The following is an 18,865-nucleotide window of genomic DNA, read 5'->3' as shown; positions in this document are numbered from 1 at the left end:
GTCAACAGCCAGAGAGAGGTTAATGATTTCTGGTATATTTACAGAATTGTGCAACCATGACAATTTTTGAACATTGTCATCAACCCCCTCCAAAAAAACCCATTTATCCTCATTTATCTTCAACCCTTCCCTGCCCCCGTCTAGGCAACCATTAATCTATTCTACATTCCATAGATTTAATATCAATGGAATCATACAATATGTGATCTTTAGTGACAGGCTTCTTTCATGTTATAGCATGTATCAGTATTTCATTGGTTATTTCACCAAATAACATTCCATTGTATGTTTATACCACATTTTCTTTATTTATTTTTAAAATATATTGTATTGATTATGCCATTACAGTTGTCCCATTTCCCCCGCCCTTCATTCCCCTCCCCCCTGCACACCCTCTCCCACCCATATTACCCCCCTTTAGTTCATGTCCATGTGTTTTAAGTAATTTAGCTTCTACATTTCCCATACTATTCCTGCCCTCCCCATCTATTTTCTGCCCGCCATCTATGATACTTATTCTCTGTACCTTTTCCTCCCCTCTCCTCCTCCTACTCCCCTGTTGCTAACTCTCCATTTCTGTGGTTCTGTTCCTGTTCTAGTTGTTTCCTTAGTTTGTTTTTGTTTTAGGAATGGTGGTTAATAATTGTGAGTTTGCTGACATTTTACTATACATGTTGTTTATCTTTTTTCTTTGATAAGTCCCTTTAACATTTCATAAAATTAGGATTTGGTGATGATGAACTCCTTTAACTTGACCTTATCTGGGAAGCACTTTATTTGTCCTTCCATTCTAAATGAAAGCTTTGCTGGATAGAGCAATCTTGGCTGTAGGTCTTTGGATTTCATGACTTGGAATACTTCTTTCCAGCCCCTTCTTGTCTGTAAGGTCTCTTTTGAGAAATCAGCTGACAGTCTGATGGGAACTCCTTTGTAGGTGACTGTCCCCTTCTCTCTTGCTGCTTCTAGGATTCTCTCCTTCATTTTCATCTTGGCTAATATAATTATGATGTGCCTTGGTATGTTCCTCCTTGGGTCCAACTTCTTTGGGACTCTGGGCTTCCTGGACTTCCTGGAAGTCTATTTTCTTTGCCAGACTGGGGAAGTTCTTCTTTATTATTTGTTCAAATAACTTTTCCACTCATGGCTGTTCCTCTTCCTCTTCCGGTACCCCTATAATTTGGATGTTGGAACGTTTAAAGATGTCCCGGAGGTTCCGAAGCCTCACCTCATTCTTTTTAAATTGTTTTTTCACTCTTTTCTGTTTGGTTGTTTCTTTCTTCCTTCTGGTCCACTCCATTGATTTGAGTCCCAGTTTCCTTCCCATCACTATTGGTTCCCTGTAAATTTCCCTTCATTTCACTTAGTGTAGCCTTCATTTTTTCATCTAATTTGTGACCAAATTCAACCAATTTTGTGAGCATCCTGATTACCAGTGCTTTGAAGTGTGCATCTGATAGGTTGGCTATCTCTTGGTCACTTAATTGTATTATTTTTAGAGCTTTGATCTGTTCTTCCTTTTCAGCCATTTTTTTGTCTTGGTGCACCTGTTACATAGTAAGGGTGGAGCCTTAGGTATTCACGAGGGCAGGGCAACCCGGTGGCTGGGTTGTGATGCTGTATGTGGGGGTGGGGTCCAAGAGGGAACAATGGCACTTGCTCCTCTCTCTGCCGGATTTCAGTCCCTTATGCTGCTTCCCCCAAGCAAACCAGGCCTTTCTGGTGCTGATTCCCATGTGGGTGGGCTTGTGTGAGTTCTAGAACTCTGTGGGTCTCTCCCTACACCTCAACCCCCACAGGTATTTTCAATCAATGTTTTGAGGTTTTATTTCCTGGCACTAGGACCCTGGGTTGTGAGGTCTGTCTCACTCCCCAGTTATCAGTGTGCGAATGTGGGACCACTGCCCAGTCTGCCAGCCGCCTTGCACACGGTGCCCTGCTTCTCAATCGCCTCCTTGCTGGGTCTGCCAGCTGCAACCTGGGCGCCCAAGGTCTGCCCGGTGCTGTCTTGCATGCCCAGGATGCCTTGTGTGCCCGGCATCACCACTTCCTGTGCCCGGATCCTGCTCTGTTCAGCCACTGGACCCTGCCCCACCTACTGGTCTGGATGAATGTGTCTATTTCAGCTCCTTGGCTGTCCGACTTCCATACAGTTCAATCTTCTGTCAGTTCTGATTGTTATTTCATTTCTAAATTTTTATTGTCCTTATTTTGGTTGTGCGAGGAGGCATGGTGTGTCTATGTATACCTCCACCCTGGCCAGAAGACCCACATTTTCTTTATCATTCATCAGTTGATGGGCATTTGAATTGTTTCCACTTTTTGGCTTTTAATAATAATGCTGCTATAAACATTAGCATACATGGTTTTGTGTGGATGTATGTTTTCATTTCTCTTGGGTATGTGCCTAGGGACAGAATTACTGGATCATGTAGTATACATGTTTAATGGCTTGAGGAACAGCGAAACTGTTTTCTAGAGGCTATACCATTTAACATTCCTACCAGCAAAGTGTGAGGTTTCCAATTTCTCCACATCTTCAATAACAGTTATTCTTACTTACCTCCTTTTTAAATTATAGCCATCTTAGTGCAGTGGGGTCTCACTGTGATTTTGATTTGCATATCTGATAGCTAATGATGTTGAACATCTTGTCATATAACTTATTGACCACTTGAATATCTTTAGAGAAATGTACATTCAGATACTTAAAGTATATTTTAACTAGGTTGTATATCTTATTTTTTATCTTTAGAGGGGAAGGGAAGGAGAGAAGGAGAAAAATATCAATGTATGGTTGCCTCTCATGCATCCCCTGCTGGGAACTGGCCTGCAACCCAGGCATGTGCCCTGACTGGGAATCGAACCTTGATCGTGTGGTTCACAGGCCCGAGCTCAATCTACTGAGCTATGCCAGCCAGGGCTTTAGATTGTATATCTTTTTATTTCATTTTTAATTATATTTTATGGATTATACTGTTACAACTGCTCCAATTTTCCCCCTTTGCCCCTCTCCATCCAGCATCCCCCACTCCCTCAGGCAATGCCCACACCATTCTTCATGTCCATGGGTCAGGCACATAAGTTTTTTGGTTACTCCATTTCTTATACTGCACTTTACATCCCCATGGTTATTTTGTAAAATAACCCTTTATACTTCTTAAACCCCTCACATCTTCACCCATTCACCCACAACACCCTCTTTTCTAACAACAATCAAAACATTCTCCACACCCATGATTCTGTCACTGTTCTTGTTTGTTTAGTTTGTTTTTTAGAGTAAATTGTATTTTTGCCATTTCATTGTTCAAAGTTTTGATCTTCTTTTTCTTAAATAAGCCCCTTTAACATTTCATATAATAATGGTTTGGTGATGATTAACTCCTTTATTTTTTTCTTGTCTGGGAAGTTCTTCAACTGCCCTTCCATTCTAAATGATAGCTTTGCTGGGGAGAGCAATCTTGGCTGTAGGTCCCTGTTTTTCGTGAATTTGAATATTACTTGCCAGTCCCTTCTAGCCTACAAAGTTTCTTTTGAGAAATCAGCTGCAAGTCTGATGGGAACTCCCCCAAGGTAACTAACTATTTTTCTCTTGCTGTTTTTAATACTCTCTCTATATATTAAACTTTTGGCATTGAAATTATGACATATCGGCCCTGGCCGGTGTGGCTCAGTGGATTGAGTGCGAACCAGACGACCACAGTTTGATTCCCAGTCAGGGCACATGCCTGGGTTGCAGGCCAGTTCCTGGCAGGGGACACACAATGTCCCCAGCAGAGGCAACCATACATTGATGTTTCTCTCCCTCTCTCCTTCCCTTCCCCTCTAAAGATAAATGAATAAAATCTTTTAAAAAAAAAGAAATTATGACATATCTTGAAGTGGGCCTCTTTGAATCCATCTTGTTCGGGACTCTCTGTGCTTCCTGAATTTGCATGTCTATTTTCTTCACCAAATTAGGGGACTTTTCTTTAATTACTTTTTTTAACTAGATTTCCAATGTCTTGCTCTTTCTCTTAATTTCTGGCGCCCCTATGATGCAAATGTTGAACCTCTTCAAGTTGTCACAGAGGCTGCTTACACTATCCTTGTTTTTTTGGATTCTTTCTTTTTGTTGTTCTGTTTGTTTTTTGTGGGGTTTTTTTTTTTTGCTTCCTTATGTTCCAAATCATTGATTTGATTCTCAGCTTCATTAACTGTACTGTTGTTTCCCTGTAAGTTGTCCTTTATTTCATTTGTGTATCCTTCATTTCTGACTGGATCTTTTTTATGCTGCTGAGGTCCTCACTAAGTTCCTGGAGCATCCTTATAACCAGTATTTTGAACTCTGCATCTGATAAATTGCTTATCTCCACCTCGTTTAGTTCTATTTCTGGAGTTTTGACCTGTTCCTTCATCTGGGTCATGTTTGTCTCCTTGATTTGGCAGCCTCTCTGTGTTTGTTTCTAGGTATTAGATAGAGCTGCTTTGACTCCCTGTCTTGGTAGCAGGTCTAATATAGTAGGTGTCCTGTAGGGTCCAGTGGCACAGTAGCCCTTGTCACCCAAGCTGGGTACTCAAGGTATGCCCTGAGTACACCCTCCTCTCATAGTTGAGTCTTGGTTGCTGTTGGCAAGTCAATTTAAGGAATTTACTCAGGTCAGCCAGCTGTAAAGATTGGCTGTGACCACTGACCACCAATGCTCACGCCCCATGGAGGATCGGCTGTGCAGGGTCAAGTTGATGGTACTCTCACATGGTCTGCAGAATGTCCACTGTGTGCAGGCTCTAGGGTTTCCGGGGTGGTGAAGACCAAGGTCTTCCCCCACCTATGTTTTGCTGCAGGGCATACTACCTAAGCTATAAAGTTATCTGAGATGGCTGCTACTTGCGCTGGGTTTAGAGATTTGAGGGCAAAGCCCCACTGTGAATCTGGGCTAACTGCTTCTAGTGCCATGCCTGGGGCACTTTACAAGAGGTGTGCAGGCTGGGGGCTCAATGAGGCAGCAGTTGCTTGAAAGGATTTAGGAAGTCTTGAAGCCTGAGCCAAAACCAGTCATTTATATGAAAAAGCCACTGTTACCAGCTGTAAATTGGGTGGAACAGAGCCTCAGGGGATCTCCAGGGCAGAGCAAACAGTGATAGCCTGGGCAGCACTGCTTGCCAGCTCTGCGGCTCTATGAGGGCAGGGTTCAGAAATGGGACAATGGCCCTTGACTGCATGGCCCTGTATACCACTAGTGCCTTTCAAGGGGCTACCCCTGTGCTGGAGCTCAGAGGAAGTGAGTCTGAGTAGGTGAGTCCAAGTGTGTGTCCTTTAAGAGGAACTTCTTGGGACTGCAGCACTTCCCTCTACTGACTGAATCCCTGCTGGGTTTTGCAGTCATAAGTTCTGGTTACTTATTTTCCTGGCACTGGGACGCTGGGTTTGGGGGCCTGATGTGGGGCTGGAACTCCTTGCTCCTGAGACATCCCTGCCAAATGTTTATCTACCACACATGGATACGGGACCAGCCCATTCCGCATCTCCACCCCTCCTACCAATCTGGATGGACATGGTTTCCTTAATTCTGTAGTTGTCAGACTTCCATTCAGCTCAATCTCTGACAGTCCAGAGTGATAGATGTTCTATAATTTAGTTGCAATTTTGATGTGGCTATGTGAGGAGGCAAGCCACGTTTACCTATGCCGCCATCTTGACCAGAAGTCTAAGGTTGTGTCTTTTGCAGATATTTTCTCCTAGGTCTGTGAACTGTCTTTTCACTTTGAGGGTATCCTTTGCAGCACAAAATTCTTTTTTCCAATTTATTTATATTTTCTTTTGTTGCATATGCTTTTAATATAGTTACCTCTTAAATGATGGGGATACATTCTGAGAAATATGTCAATTACACGATTTCATCATTGTGCAGAGTGCACTTACACAAACCTAGAAGGGATAGCCTACTACACATGTAAGCTGTATTGTATAACCTATTGCTCCGAGGCTAAACTTGTACAGCATGTTACTGCACTGAATTTTACTGGCAACTGTAACATGGTATCTGTATATCTAAATACATCTAAGATGGCAAATGTACAGAAAAAACACACTATAAAAAATTTAAAATGGCACATCTGTGTGTGTGTGTGTGTGTGTGTGTGTGTGGAGAGAAAGAGAGAACTTAACCATGAATAGAGCTTGCAGGACCAAAGGTGCTCTGGATGTATCAGTGAGTGAGTGGTGAATGATTGTGATGACCTAGGACAATACTGTATGCTACTGTAGACTTAACACTGTCCCACAGCCTTCCCCCTACTTCTTTCCCACAGGGTTAGAAATAGAACATGAAAACTATCAATGCTACCCCATGAGCAGGATATGGGCTAGAATGAATGGAAATATCAAAGACAAAATGACTGGGTAAGGTACAGATCACCTTAATACTGACTCTCAGGAGGGAGTAAAAGGTGGCCTGAGGATCACTGTAAATAAGAAATGTGAATGGAGAGATAAAGGAACATAGGGGTGTGTCATGGGAATGTGGTTTTGGCTACTGCATGTTGAAGCAGTGGTTAGATTAAGAAATTCTGTGGTACTTTTAAAAAAGACAGTGTTTAACATGGTGAGGGCGTAAAACCGAAGAATCAATACCTTGACTTTGGAAATGTATTTTTGGTTCCATTAACCCTGTCTGGCACAAAGGGCTCTCTCCGGCATTGAATTGATGGAAGAAATAAAGCTTATCTATGCTTTACATCATTGCTACCTGAAAATATTTCCAAAGTACACAGACAAACTAGGTCCACACTACCACAGAAAGCTTTTACTAAAGTGGCACTAAATACTTGTTTAGTGCTCCTCTGGACCTGTGTTCTTGTACAAATCTGAGGTCCTCAACAAAGAATTTAGAGCAATATTCTGAAGACTATGGAGCTAGATCTGTGAGGACTGTAGGGCCCTCTCAACATGCATCACTGAGGGGACCAGCTCCCCTCTGTGGAACGGGTCAGCAGCTTACTGATGGGGATGTAATTCACATCCAAAATTTGTAAGAGGGAATCTACTCCCAAGCTCCACAAATATTGCTCTTGTCAAAGGAAAAAAACTCCTCCTGAACCACATAGGCTTCCATTTCTTACAGAAAATTCAGCTTCATTACAATGTTATAGAACCATCATCATATATAATCTTATGGGTTCATCACGGTCCAGAACATCGTGACAGGCCACATGACTGTAGCATCTAAGATTTTACCTAACCAACATCATGAACATTAACTCCTATGTTTTATCCTAAGAATTTAATAGTTTTAACTCTTACATTTATGTCCATGATCTATTTGGAGTTCATTTTTGTATCTGGCATTTGGAAAGGGTTATTTTGTTTAAATAGGAGAAAACCAAGCATGTTTATAAGCTGAAGAAGGCAAGAAATCAGATACTATTTCTGAAGCACAGTCCCTGAAAAGGAAGGGGCAGAATCTGGAGAGCAGATGGAGTGAATAACCTTAATCAGGCAGAACGCCACCTCTTAATGGAGACAAGGTGTATGGTGAGGAAAATGAGTGAAGATAGTGATATAATTATAACTGTGGAGTCTATGAGCTGTGTCTTCTCAGGAATTTACAAGGCACATTAGTATATTTAAAAGTCTAATATAACCTACAGTCTGAAAATCTGTATAAGCCACCATTTTTTAAATACCATTGACCCAGAATTTTTAACTTCTTCTTTTTTTAATTACGAGAGTTTGTATTTTTGTAGGGTTTTTTTATTTTGTATTCTGAACTTTTTGTTTTTCAGATCCTTAATTTCTTAACATACCTACTAATCTATTATGGAACTCAGATTTGTACAACATGCTTAGAGAAACTAAACTGCAAACTTGGCCTTTGTGCAGAATTTGGGCCAAGGGGGGTTTTTTGGCCCCCCTCTTTCCTTAATTAAGAAATTTTACAAAGATCCAAATATCTGATATCTCTTGAAGTATCAAAAGATTTGGCCATGTTAGATCTGCATTCCAGCAAGGGACTATTGGCTGAAACCCAAAAGTCCCATATGGGAATTACAGGGTGGAGCAAAAGTAGGTTTCACAGTTTTGAGTTTGCAAAACACAGTTTATTCCTATATTATTAGATTATTGTTTTATTTCCACACAAACAACTATAAACCTACTTTTGCCCTACCCTATATACTCTCTGCTTCTCCCTAAAATCGTAACATGCAAATCATGTCACTCATTTATGTCACTGCCTGGTCCCGGTGGGTATCTGGGTATCACTCCTCTACTAGGCCACCCTCTCAGTGTTTATACAGAATGAAAAATTCCTGAAGCCTCTCTTAGAAATTCCTTATTAAACTCTTCTCCAAATATTTTCTTTTATAAAAGTACTCTTCCTGTGAGAACTATGAGAAAGATTTAGAAGTATTTATGTCAAGAATGACAAAATGGCACAAGTGCACACAGACCTATGCACACATACCTATTTTGTTTGACCTGTACAGTATTTTTTTAATGGGAAAGTTCATATTAAAAAAAAAGATTTCCAGATTTTAATGAGTACCAGGAAGATCCAATAACACTAGCCCTGTTTCCATGTGGCAACAATAAGCTGGAGACAGTAGCAGACCCTTCAATCAGGGCCTGCATTTTTCCACTTACCACTCCATCACTCCTCAGTGTCATTCACTCATTACCTACTCAGCCTGATTCACTCATTACCTACTCAGTCCTACAGGCATCTAAGTTTGTGCCACCTGATTTAACAAAAAGATTCCATCTTAATTAGCACAGTATATTAGGCAAGTTCCCCAGTATCGTAAGTGTCATGTGAAATTTTACTTATGTCTCAGCTATTTCACTAATAAATAATAATTTCATACCCCACTCTCCCCTAAAGACATTGAAAAAATAACTAGTAGGGAATACAACATGTAAAACAGAATTTCAGATGACTTTTTATTTTCTTCTTAATCCTTTCCTGTTGTACTTTACAGATTTTTTCTTTTTAATCATTTTTTACTAATGTTTGAATACAGTTGTCTCTATTTTCCCACCACCGCTTTCCCTGACCCACCCACAATCCTAGCCCCCTTGGCTTGGCCCATGGGTCCTTTACACTTGTTCATTGACTACTTTACAGGTTCTTTAAAAAAAAGGTATGCACTGACTTCATAATAAGAAAAATAGAGAAAAAATTTTAGTGTATCAACAATATTTTTGGTAAGTGATCCATAAAGTAATAAGAAATCGCCAGTGCCTAAAAAGTTCAAATTTTGACCAACTGCCAAAACAATTTAAATGTACATCAATGAGAACACAATCAAATGGGCTAAACAGCAGATGAACCATGTCGGTGACAAATTTTAATGTCAAGGAAGCTCATTTGCTGCCACATACTTCCGCAGAACTAGTGTTAAGCTGCCTGGGCAGCAGCTGTTTATTCCAACCCAACATGAGACTGAGTGTATCAATTAAGGCTAGATGAATGTTAGCAGGGCAGCCTTCCTCACCAGATCCTTGTTTATGAAAATACTTGGGCAGGCTTCCAATGTGCAAATACTTCATTCTCTCCCTCCATGCAGGATTCTTCTACAGACTTCCCGACCACTTACACTTGTGCTATGAATGGCCACCAGTTCAACAATAAAGCAGGTCAGGAACACAGGGAACTTATCTCCACCACCTACTCTCTGCCCAACTCTCTCAATGGAACTCAAGATATGGCTCCTTCCATTTCACAGAGAATTTCAGAGTGAAAAAGAATTTGGCAATCTAATCCAAACTCACTTTAGAAATGAGGCTCCGAGATGTTAGTTCTGTAAGAAAGTTGCAGAACTTGAATTGAATCCAAGCCTCATGACCCCACTTCCTGTGTTTTCAGGTGCACTTCCATCACTTCCTAATGATTTGCAAGCAAATCATTGTTAAATAACAAAGGCTCCTACAGTGACAGAAAGTATATCAAACCTACTTAAAGTGATTTCCATTATGGTTTCAAACATATATAAGTATTGTAAACTGCTCTGCCTGGTTTTAGGAATTGTATCTCGATCCCTTTGGCTAAGGGTGAGGGATGACCTTTGGAATGAGAGCCGCAGAAAACAAAGCTTGTCTCTGGTAGCAAATGCTGCCTCAGTTTCCTCTCCCTGCCCCCAAAGCTTGGTCAGAAGTCAATGACAGGTAAAACCCCTCACAGCCGAGGGGGGGGAGGCAACCTAAGCCAGACTCGATCACTTGGGAGGCCTTCATGGAAGGACTCTGGGGGCTGCAACAAAGAGCAATGGACTCTCGCCCCCCAGCTTTGACATAGCCCGAGTCCCCATGTTCTCTGGGAGAAGCGCTTCCTGGCTCTAATCCCCTTAAGCCTGAATACCTGATGGGGAGAGGTGCAGCTCCTTGCCTTGCTAGACCGTGTCCTGGGGAAAAATCTGGCATCACAAAGACTTGCTGATAAACCTGTGAAATCTGCTCTGCTAAGAGTGCTTTCATTCATATGCTAAGAGTCCGAGAGGAAATGAGTATGTCTCCCAAAGTTTCTGCAACTCTCTTCCTGACAGACACTGACTCAGACTAAGCCCTCAGATTTCTTTGAAATGTTACCTATTGTTTGGTCCTTGCCGCCCTGTATTCCTGTGTATTACAACCCAATAAAAGGCTATGGAGGAGGACACTCCAGGCCTTTGTCTCCCCTGAGAAACTGTCCACAGCTCACCTCTCATCCCTAAGCAGATCACGTCATGTCTCAGCCATATTCACTCTCTATCCGTGGCACGGGGAGGGGCCGGGGGAAGACGGGACTCGAGAGGAAGTCACCCCCACATATAAGTAAACACTGCATTAAAAAAAACATATAGTTCCCCCAATTCTCACCCTGTAGTTCTGCTTTAGCAACAGAAACTCAAGCAACAATTATGGAAAAAACAAATGGGCCGTTTTTCACTTAACTTCTTTTACCTTTTCCAATTTTTTTGGTTATTGAAAAAAATTGTTAAAAGGAAACTCAGTATTAGTTCCACTAGTTTCATAATTAAATAGTTATTGCATAATCATAAATACAGGTGGGAGGAAAAGTTCACTGAGCAATCTGAATGTAATCTGTGGTAGATGCTTCAGGGAGAGAATAAATTTCTCAAGTATAGGGTCTGAACCATTTCTTCCCCCCTCATAGCCATGACAGTGACTGGAACATAGTAAGTGCTCAGAAAATAAGTGCCACCTGAAATAAGTAAATTGATAAAGAAAGATAACAAAATAGGTTAGTATTTAATTCTACCATTTTCTTGTCTTCCCACATATACTCCTTAAGTACTCTAGTCTAATTCCTTCTGTTCCTACACAATTAACTCAGAAAGACCTTCATTCTTTTACTTTCAATCTTTCTTTGTACAACTATGCACTAATCTTCTATGACTATTAAGGTGAATAGCTGGGCTCCCACAGGCTGTTAAAAAAAAAATCATGGGGAAAAAAGAGAGCTAAATACTGCTAAGGAAAATTAGTTTGACTTTACCACCTGACCTATCTGCCTCATTCATGATATAAGGAAGTAATAATGCATGTGAATGTGCTTGATACACCATCAAGTGTTATCAAATATAGAATGTCTCGGGGCCTTGAATGTTTAATCCCTTGAAGTATCCCAAAGGCTCCACCAACATCAGAACACTATCCACTTCTTCTTCACTGTCCTCTAACTACATCTGCTTCTCTCCAAGTACTATCATTTCACAGAATTCAAATATAGGTTTTTTTGCTTTTCCCCTTTAATAGCTAGCATTGCAAACACACTTTTTCTTAACAGTTCTAATTCACAAATATACAGAATTTCAATTACATTACACACCCAGCTTTTGGCTGGGTATGCAATCACCATTTGTAACATTGTCCCTATAGAAAAAAAATAACTCTGAACCAATTTGTAAATGAATTTCTGAAAAGCAACCCATTTTTATCTTAGGGTAACTGGGACCTAGACCCTGTCCTGGAAAATAACTTGAAGTATCGGAAAAAGAACTGGGGCTTTGGAATGAATCTCACCTTGCTCTGCTATTACGAACTGTGTCTTTGGGCAAGTCATTTAATCTCTTCGAGCCTCAGTCGCCTTATCAGTAAAAGTAAAATTTGTAATACACATGTAAATCACCTAAAACTGGGCCTGGAAGGTAGCAGGTGCTAAATAAGTCCCTTTTTTCTTTCCCTCTGCTGTTACAGCGCATTGCAGACATTTGTGACTTCCATTTTCTCAATTAAAAATGTGGTTCGGTGGAGGTTTTGTTTTTTTCTAGTACATGAGATAAGTCAGGAGCTTTTTACTATCTTGTTAAATCCTCCTAACAATCCTAGGAGGTAGGTAACAGCGGCACACAGAGGTTATTTGATTTGCCTAAAATCACTCAGATTGTGGCATTGTCTTCAGCACAATGATGCTTTAATCCTAAACCACTTTTCTGTGTGTGTGTGTGTGTGTGTGTGTGTGTGTGTGTGTTTTAATGAGGGAGGGGGATTCAATGATGTCTAAATGTTTGTTCTATAATATTGCATGATTCTACAATTCAGTGGAACTACCAGCTGGTAAGAAGGACAAGAAAAACTTCAAGCTCACAATAGGCAAATATAAATCAACATCTTACAGTCTAACCAACTGAGGGCCAATTGCTCTAGTTTTCCTTCCCAGAAGCTGGAAGATTTTCACAGCCAACATGGGTAAGGCTCACTAGGGCTTCGGCTCCTTCAGGTCCTTAACTGTTATTTGTTTAGGGATGACCAACTGAGTCACCCTGGCCACAACAGGCAAATAGCTTTTAAAACCAAACCAGGACTGATCAACAATATAGCTTATTTTGAAACAGGTATGGTCAAAACTTGAAACAGTAACCCAATGGCAAAAGCCTCTAAGTGCTCTCACTAATGTTAAGAGCATCCTGCTTACAGGAGGTTATTCATCATAGTAATTGAATTAGACTCCAAGCTGTAAATAGACACTGACCCATTAAATCAGGACCATTAGCAAAATCACAAAATCATCTCTTTTCTTAGCTCAAGCTACACACACATTTCTTACAAACAACCACAACTGGAAAGTCAATGTTTTGTAATATTAATATGTCAATAAAACCTGTCAAATAAAACGCTCATAGGGGGGAAAAATACTCTATGGTACCTATACTAAATAAGTCCTAAAAGTTTTACCTCTGGGCTATTCTTCTTAATGTTTTTACCTTTTCTTTTCAATTACTACAAAAGTAGTTCAGTGTGACTACATATGAGCTGAGTACAAACCCAATTCTAAGCTTGCTGAAAAATGAAATAAGAGAACAGCTGCAGCATACCCAGACCAAACTGCACAGACGGGTCGAGATGTACAGACAGAAACAATAAAAAAAGCTACCAACTATCCCCAACAACACTCATTGTGTTTGTGCCCTTTGCAGATTGTATTTCGTCACTGCTTTTCATGTAATACTAATAGATTAGACACAACGTTGTACAATCAGGAGAAAAACTTCCACAGAAATATAAGTTTATTTCCTTTTGTTTCACTTGCTTACTAATGTGAGTTATCAATACTGTAGGACAGATGTTGATCAGTGCCACAGGCAACTAAACCCATTAATAAATTCTGGCTCTACCATCTTAGATAACTCACTCACAGTTGAGCAAAATTAAGAAACAGAATTAGTCAGAATTGAAAAGAATACACTAGAATGAGAATCAATTCACCTATCTAGTTTTTTTGCTTATTCATTTGTTCTGTTTTAAGGAAGGTATTAAAGATAATGCTGGTAAGGCATCTAAACACTATAACTACAATCCTCTTACCTCCAGGCCCTACTAAATATCAAGTTCAATCCTAATGGTTCATCACAGAACACCGCAAGTCTATGGTTCATAAATGGAAATAGTCCCAAATGTAGGGTTTATATGGGAGATATAACAGCAAAGAATCCCTGGAGATTGAGAGAGAATGTAGAAGGTTTTCACTGTTGAATTTTATTTTAAAGCATAAATTCCTACCTAAGCAGACAAGTTTCTAAAATCCTAGTAATTAATAAATATACTAAAGGCTTAAATAATCATTACACAATTAGGTAATCTTCCTTAAGATAAATCCAAGTTCTCTCCTCCAAGTGTACGCACTTCATTAATTATTAAGTGTATATGATAAACTGCCTATGAACTCTTCCGTATAGCTGATCACACAAAAAAATATTACTCAGCGATGTTGCATTTTCTTTTTTTTTTAGAACTTGGAAGTATTAATTTTTTAAGATTGTATTTATTTATTTTTAGACAGAGAGGAAAGGAGGGAGAAAGAGGAGAGAAACATCAATGTGTGACTGCCTCTCCTGCACCTCCCATCGGGGACCTTGCGGCAAGCCAGGCATGTGCCGTGACTGGGAATCAAACCAGCGACCCTTTGAGTTGCAGGCCAGCACTCAATCCACTGGGCCACACCAGCCAGGACTCTTCCTTCTTTAATAGAAGTAAACTAGAGATTTTGAAGGCATCTCTTATACCCTGACATCTTTAGATCAACTCACTTTTTAAATTTATGTCCTGAGACTCCTGTGTGGAAGGCGATGTGCAGTTGACACTTCTTCAGGTGACACAAAGACACACAGTTAGGAAGCTTATGGCCTGGAATAGCATCAGGACTACATATATGACTCTAATGAGTGTCAACAGGGAGGTATAACTTAGCACTACTGAGGGTCAGTGGCCAGAGAGCTCAACCAGTTGTTGAGATAAGTGCAGTCATCATTATTACAGCTGAGCCTTAATGCATGGATGAAATTTCCAGTGGGAAGAGGCATCTTTAAAACAAGGAAATGCAGTATGTGCATAGAAGAAGAAAGGCAGACTGGAGTTTGTAAAACACCAAGCAGTCTCGCCAGGATAGGACCAACAATGGATTTTCATTTTGGCTTTCCATTGCCAAAGGTAGAGAACATCTGAGAATACATTTTCTCATTTTTTAAATAAGAGAGTTGGATCAGAATATCTCTGAGGTCTACTTCCAAATTTATAAATTCATGATTGTAGGTACAACGTTGGAAACACTTCCTATAAAAGGGGAAAGTAGTAAATATTTTAGGCTTTGTGGGCCATATGACAACTCTGTCACAACTTCTCACACTACTGTAGTGTGAAAGTAGTATAGAAAATATGTAAATGATGCCCTGGTTGGCATGGCTCAGTGGATCAAGTGCTGGCCTGTGAACTGAAAAGTCGCTGGTTTGATTCCTGGTCGGGGCACATGCCTGGGTTGTGAGTCATGTCCCCAAATTGGGGTGCGTGACAGGCAACCAATCGATGTTTCTCTCATTCATTGATGTTTTCCCCCTCCCTTCAAAAATAAATAAATAAAATCTTTTAAAAAAGAAAATACGTAAATGAAAAGGAATGCCTGTGTCTCAATAAAGCTTCATGTATATTGCAACTTTAATTTTATATCATTTCATGTGTCACAAAATATTCTTCTTCTTTTAATTTTTTCAAACATTTAAAATTGTAGACCTGGCTGGTGTGGCTCAGTGGATTGAGTGCAGGCTGTGAACCAAAGGGTCGCCAATTCGATTCCCAGTCAGGGCACATGCCTGGGTTGCCAGCCAGGTCCCCAGTAGGAGGCACATGAGAGGCAACCACACACTGATATTTCTCTCCCTCTTTCTTCTTCATTTCTTGTCTCTCTAAAAATAAAAAAAAAATAAAGTTTTTTTTTTAATGTAAACACTATTCTTAGCTCCTGGGCAATACAAAATTTGGCTTACGAACCGTAGTCTGCTGACTTCTCCACTCCATGGAAAAATAAGAACAGAAAGGGGATAGAATTCCCTCTAGCTCTTATTCAAGAGCTAGAATAAGATAGACAACAATGTGGTACTATAATTATGTATATGATAAATATTGCTACAATAGCAATCATATTATAATACATAAATGTATCAAAGTAACATGCTGTATACCCCTAAATTTATACATTACATGTCACATATATTTCATTTTTTTAAGAGCTAGAATAAGGAATTTAGATTAATTTAGAAGACAATGGGAGGAGGTACAGGTTTCTGAGGAAAAAAATGCTGAGATCAAAACTGTGCTTAGAAGACTTACTCAGCAGTAATGGATGGGAGTGAGAGATTAGTAGTTATCTATCATTGAGGTATGATATTAAAGCCTAATCTAGACTGGTAGCTTTGAAGAAGGAAAAGAAAAAAGAAAGGGAAGGAATAATCAACAGAGCACTACTTATAAAAAAGAAAAGGTTTATTTATCTGGCACACATAACTTTTAAAAAGTCAATTTCCAGACAAGAGGAGAGGTGATTTTGCACTCCCATTCCTCAGTGCCCCAACAGCCTGCAACCGCAGTAGACTAACGGAGGAATTTGCCGTTTCATTGAAGCTTTATAACAGCCCAGGTTGCAGCTTCCCGTTTAAAGAGTTTCCTGGTATATATCAGGTAAATGGTAGCATTTATTGTTTTGGTTTTAGAGATGAAATAGATAAAACAGTTTTAGAGATGTTTATTTCTGGCTCCTTTTACTCCAGAGAATTGTCAACAGCCTTTTCAAATTAGGAAAGAGTATTCATTGGTGTACATAGATATATCATTGCCCTCGGTATTTTAAAATAACTCTGCTGACTGTGACTCAGAATTTATATCTATCTTTTCTTACTCTAACGGAGGAAAGAACTGCAGTGCTACAAATACAACTGATTCGACATTACTGTATCTACCAAGTGCAAGTAATGCCACTCTATGGGGGCAGGACATGCTTTCTAGAACTCAAATTTAGAAGCTGGGGAGGGTCAAAGGGAGGAGGGGAACAAAGAGACATGCACACAGGCAGCTCTAATCCATGATAATATCTGATGAGAAATATAGTCAAAACTTATGGAAACACAAGAGAGGAAGGGGAATTCCAGGCTATAAGAACAGTGCAAATGATAACAGGAAGATGTAGGGAAATAGGGGGCTTATCTTTTTTACTTTCTGAGAGAAAGAGTCAAAAAGTCCACCATTTTCTAATTAGAGTTCCAAAGAGAGAGAAAAAAATGAAGGATGAGGCAAAAATTTAATGACTAAGAATTTTTCCAGGATTGAAAAAATAAATCAGCTCCTAAAACCAGGGAGCCCCCAAAAATCTCAAGACAGTTAAATAAGGTCTCAAGAACCCCAGGGAGAAAAGTCATAATCTACTGCAAATGGCAATTAGACTGATGGCTCATTTGAATGCAGAAAAACAAACAATATTTTTTTCAAAGTGCTGGAAAAAAAATTACTACCAGCCTAGATTTATATCCAATAAAATTAACTTTCAAAAATGAGGACAAAATGAAGATATTTTCAGGTAAACAAAAACTTAAGAGTGTATACCACCCAAAGGGCCCACTAAAGATACTAGTGAAGAATGAACTTCAGGAAGAAAGGAAATATACTGAGAAGGGAGATCTGTCCACCATTTCTCTTATACTTCAAAAAAAAAAATTAAAACAAAAGTGAAATCTTAGACAATTGGACATAAAGAGACAATGGAATTAAAAGTATTTTTACAATCTTTGTATTTAAGACTCTGAAGATAGATATGGGTGTTAAAAATTTCCAGAAAACCAGTGAAAGACTAGACCTTCCAAACTAGAAGTTACAATCACCTGACTATCACATTCAACTCTATTACTCCTATGTTGACAACACAAATGAAAGAGATTCTAGCTCTCTTTTCAGGCAAGAGATACTAAGCTCATCCAGTACCTGGCATAGTATGCAGCCATCAAATATTTGTTAAATTAATTTGGCTGTTCCAGAATAAGATGAAGTCTATTTCACAAATACATCATACTTCTCAACTCTACCTGAAAGGCTGATTTCATCTTATTATTATTAGTGAGTGGCATGACTACCCCCTTCAGCTATTTTTCTTTTTTAGAAAATAGAACGAGTGCTTAGGATAAAATCCCAAATCCTAAGCCCCAATTCTTGCTTCTATATTGAAAAAATATATACACTTTTCTCTCACTTTTGCACAAAAAGAGTTAGTGACCAAAAATTAGGTATTTTATTGTAACCATGGGAAACTGGCAATCAAAGGCTCAGTCACCCAAACTGTGAGCGATATTTTCCCTGCAGTTGGTAAAACTGTGTATTCCACAACATATGGAATTCTACTGAAAGCTTTCACTGGCATTTTGCCTTGTTGAATGAAAGTTAGAAGTTATGCTTAGACATTTAAAAAAATCAACACTGCCTTTTCATTAGACTAACATTTAAAATATGGCTTGAAAATCATGGGAAATATATTATTATGTCTAACACTCATTGAGCTCTTAGCTATATGCTGGACACAGTTCTAAGTATTTTTATGATGTCATTAATCTTCACAATAATAAACTATGAGTCTGGTACTATGATTCGCTTTGTTTTACAGAGGCGGACCATAAGAAATGGAGATGAAATAATTTCCTCAATGTTCATACCTTGCAGATGTCAATCAATAGTGGGATTTGAACACAAGGAATTTAGTTCTGGAGGTTTTGTTCTTTTTTTTTAATTTTATTTATTTATCTTTATAGGGGAAGGGAAGGAAGGAAGGAGAGAGGGAGAGAAATATCAATGTATGGTTGCCTCTCCTGCATCCCCCTCACTGGGAACCGGCCCACAACCCAGGCATGTGCCCCGAACGGGACTCAAACCGAGATCCTCTGGTTCCCAGGCCCGCACTCAATCCATTGAGCTACACTAGTCAGGGCTAGAGACTTTATTCTTAACCATCACACTCTACTGCCTCCCAAGTCCTGTCATGTTTGTATGCTAATTTACCTTGTATCAATATCTTAAATTGGACTTCATTTACCTTGTATCAATATCTTAAGTTGGATTCAGTAACTCATACTACATGCATTT

General features: G+C 39.5%; 1 protein-coding gene across 2 annotated transcripts in view; it reads right to left on the bottom strand.

Annotated features, from left to right (window-relative positions):
- The window catches only part of VCL (vinculin), a 106,677-nt gene that overhangs the window by 74,511 nt on the left and 13,301 nt on the right, over positions 1-18,865 (bottom strand). The gene's annotated exons all lie outside the window — the stretch shown is intronic.

The sequence above is a fragment of the Sturnira hondurensis genome, unplaced genomic scaffold, assembly GCF_014824575.4.
Source record: "Sturnira hondurensis isolate 20B ecotype Veracruz unplaced genomic scaffold, ASM1482457v3 Scaffold0008761, whole genome shotgun sequence".
Lineage (NCBI taxonomy): Eukaryota > Metazoa > Chordata > Mammalia > Chiroptera > Phyllostomidae > Sturnira > Sturnira hondurensis.
Note: the sequence above shows the minus strand (reverse complement) of the source record. Positions and strands in the feature narration are given on the sequence as shown.